The sequence below is a fragment of the Lissotriton vulgaris genome, unplaced genomic scaffold, assembly GCF_964263255.1.
Source record: "Lissotriton vulgaris unplaced genomic scaffold, aLisVul1.2 SCAFFOLD_6208, whole genome shotgun sequence".
In the NCBI taxonomy this organism is placed as follows: Eukaryota; Metazoa; Chordata; class Amphibia; order Caudata; family Salamandridae; genus Lissotriton; species Lissotriton vulgaris.
The window spans coordinates 24211-28245 of record NW_028252504.1 but is presented as its reverse complement, the minus strand read 5'-3'; positions in this window follow the sequence as shown (position 1 = coordinate 28245).

Sequence of the window (4035 nt, the reverse complement as noted above, 5' to 3'; positions counted from 1 at the left end):
GAATAACATATACTATAGTTTAGATGTAGGACTGAGGATGACTTGATTTCTTATCGTATATATAAGACTTAATTGTGAGTGCAAGCTAGCTCAGAGGTTGCTAGAAACTTTCTCGAATTCACAAGAAGAGATTAGTTTCTGACAACCGCATAAACATGACAACTTTGTTTCCCAAGAATAAGAAATCAGTCTCTAGAGTCGCGGAAACAATAGATCGTTATTTTACTCAGTCAATCGTGCATGCTTCATTTCACCAGAGGTGCTGAGAAAATAGAGAGACGGGCGTTTTCAATAAAAAGTATTTATTGAACAGTCTTCTTTCTCAAGCATAAGAAATGTACTGCTACAATTGTAATACTGGCTAAAAAGTACAAGGCATATAATACGAAAAGCATTATAAAGTAGTACTGTAAAAGCATGGTATGGTTTCTAAGCCATATAAAATAACATGTAATAGATTCAGTGATAAAATGACTAAAAAGTACTCAACTGGTGCTTCTAAAATACACCTACCCCGGTGTACCTAACCTAAGTCTAGTACAAGGGAAGAAGTAAGTGAGGAGTAGTTTTGAGTTTAGTATTTCTCTGCCAAGGATCTATCAAGAATTCTCTAAGGGTCTAATCAGCTCCGTACCTTGGTTTTAGAATGAAGGAGGTCTTGTATCTCTCTCTCAGGACTCGATTTCCCAGCTACCCGCAAGGGTAGGCTGGAAGCACTGCAGCTGGATTTCTCGGCATGAGAAAAGGCAGAGTCTCTCAGCGCATCAGCTGGAGGGCCGGCTTCCTTCGGCACTTGCTGCTGCAGGGCGTCGGGCAAGTAGTTAGTTGATCTGCTCCAAACCACTGTGTGTTTGTCTAGGCAAATGTAGGCATATTTATACTTTGAAGGTGCCAAGTTTGACGTATGATTGGACTAAATAACGTGACTCAAAGACTCAGTTCTTTGAAAACTCCATGATTTCCTAGATAAATTAGTATTCAGGCAAGGAGAATTGCATCCAGCGCAGGAACCCTGGCCCAAGACCCATCTTGATCAAAACCGCGTAAAGGAACCCCCACTCAAGGCTATCGAAGGTCTTTTTTATGTCAATGGTAAAAACTGCTCCTGCCTGATCGCCCAGTACCCCAAGCTCAAGTACTAATGGCAGGCGGCGTATGTTCAGGGTCGTATTCCTGCAGGGGATAAATCCTGCCTGATCCAGATGCACCAGGAAGGTCATATGCGGTAGTAACTGCATTGACAGTATCTTACTTCGAATCTTAAAATCCAGATTCAACATTGACAAGGGCCGATACACTGCGCACTCCAGGGGGGACCTGTCGGGCTTCAGTAGCGGAATTACCACCGCCTCTCTAGTGGTGTCCAGCAAGTGCCCCCTCTCTCCTGCCTTCGTATTCATCTCCACCAGTTTGGGGGTTAGTTCATCCATGTACGCTGTGTAGAATTCTTTGGGGAGCCCATCTCTGCCCGGGGTCCTCCCCTTGTCTCTCTCGAACCTACTCCCCTCACTCAGCCCGCACCGGTGTGGGTGTCACCTCCTAAGCCTGGGACTGAGAGGCGGGTCGGACCTCCCCAGCTTCGATCGCAACCCCCACCATTCAGGCGACTTGAGAGATGGAGAGCAGGGGGCTGCTGCCCATGGAACGGTGAGGAGAGGTGGCAGCGGGAGGTCTGGAGGATATTGGAGTGGTGAGGAGGGCCAAGACACTGTGGCTTTGAACTTTAAGCGGGGGGGTCTCTCCGGAGGGGGCAGGTGACGAGCTGACACCAACACCGGTGCGGGCTGAGTGAGGGGAGTAGGCTACGCTAGCAACACCGCCGGCTCCTCTCGGAACCTCCCAGATATGCAGCCAGTTCCACCAGGAGCCGCGTTGGCCGGGCACTGCACTCCCTGCAGGCAGGCCCCCGCTCTCAGTCGGCGGCCCGCAGTACTACGCACACGGACCCTCAAGGGCTCAGGGCCCCTCTGCCTTCCCTCCTTGCTCCTTCACTGTGCAGAGCCCGCAGCACGTGCATTATTCCCAGGGGCCCCCCGCTCCAAACTGGGGCCGGTTATCCACCCGGTACCTGGCTTCGCAGCGGAGGTGGCCCCCAGGTCCTCTGCACCATTTTCTCCAGCCACATCTCCCACTCCACCTCAGCCCGGTCACCAGCAGGTCCCGCCTCCTCGTTCCGGAGGCCGCGAAGTCCCGCACAACCAGCGTTCTACCAGCTCAAATCGCCCGTCGGAGCCTCCTTGTGCGAGAGACGGTCGCCAGTTGCTCCCTCAGAATCGTAGCTCAGCGCACGGGCGCCATCTTGGCTGTCTCCGTGTTGCCTCCTTTCAGCTCATTTCATGGTGAAGGTGAGCTGTTGCGCCCCGATCTTCGATTCCTTCCTGCTCCCCCGATCTCGACCTGTCCGGGGGTGAGTTTGTTAGGTGAAGGGCCCCTCTATATTGGGTAGGATGGGCTGTAATGGGGGATCACCCGCAGGAGCTCCGGTTCAGGCTCCCTGCTCCATCGGCGTCCAGCCACGCCCCCCACAGACTGATCCTCTGTAATGCCGTTGGGCACTTAATCTGGTGCACAGTGACAATTAGTGCTGGCGCAGTCATTTGTTATGCGGCTCCGGTATATGATATCTTTTGTTTGGTCTTCCAATTGAGTAAGCAACAGAGTTACGAGGAAGCTGCTGCTGTGAAGTGTCACTCTGAAATGTTGCAGTCCTCAGAACAAAAAGACCGTAATGCTGCCTCTGCTGTGCCAGTCATGCCATCCCTTCGTTGCCCTCACACATGTACAAGTTGCAAGGCTCCGGAAACATGTAGCATGCCTTTTGTGTGCATGACATGCACCAGAAAGTTTACAAATAGAATAGGCATATTTTTGGCAGTCTCAATGCCACAGAGTGGCATAATTGTGTTCATCAGCAGAGCATTGTCAACATGTCCTTGCAACGTGCAGAACACCACATGCAAGTGCTATCAATGGGACCAGTCATCAGACTTTTCCTTCATCAGTCATAATTAGTAACCGTCTCTGGTAAGGTTTGATGAAACACAGCATTTAACATTTGAATGGGTTAAACAGCGTCCAAGTGTAATACTGTGTTGGAAGACTGCAGATAATGCCGGCATCCAAGAAGCTGACAACTAATCATAGTTTTGGGGTAAGGCCACAAAAAAACCCACCAACTTCTGAATTATAAATGGGATTTTATGTTTATTGAGATCTGGGCCACCATGTAGCCTGATATATCATCCAGTCTTGACCAAAGGTCCAATAAAGTACAAAACTTTCCTTTTTATAAATATTGTCCCTATGTATCCATCTTTTTCTTTCCATACCAACCATCTGTAACTTTCCTACCCATGCATCCCCTACCATCTTTACATTCACCTGATCACCCAGACATCCATGCATGTACTCATACAGCTATCCATCCATCCAAGCATTCATACAAATAGCTATTATTCCACCGACCCATCCATCCTAACTGCACCTATGCTCACATTACCTGGATGGTAGCCACATAATCCCACTACACACCACATACACCGACTCTACTCTATAGCACATAAATATTTACATTTACAACGCCAATAGCTCTAACTCTCGTTTTCTAACTGATCACTCCACTGCAAACAAAAACAAGCATTTGCAATGCAATAGGTCTCGCATTTGCAAGAGTTTAAGCTTTCGGCATTGTAAATGATTGCCTTTTATTTATCTGTTTTGTAATTAACACATAAATAAAAAACATTGTTATTTACAATGCTAATAGCTCAAACTCTTGTAAATACGAGAACTATTTCCTTGCAAAGAAGCAGCAGCCATTGTCCCGGCCTGCTTGGAAAGTAAAAGCACCCATGGCATGCTGAATGTTGCAGGAAAGCCTGTTCTGCCTGCAGTTGGAGAAACTCATTTGAAAACCAGCATTAGATTGTGCTGTGCAGCATGACGCATAAGCGTGCACCAGGTTCTGTGCATAAAACCAGCCATGTGGGAAACCAGCATTAAAGTGTGCTGTGCAGCGTGAAACACAAGTGTGCA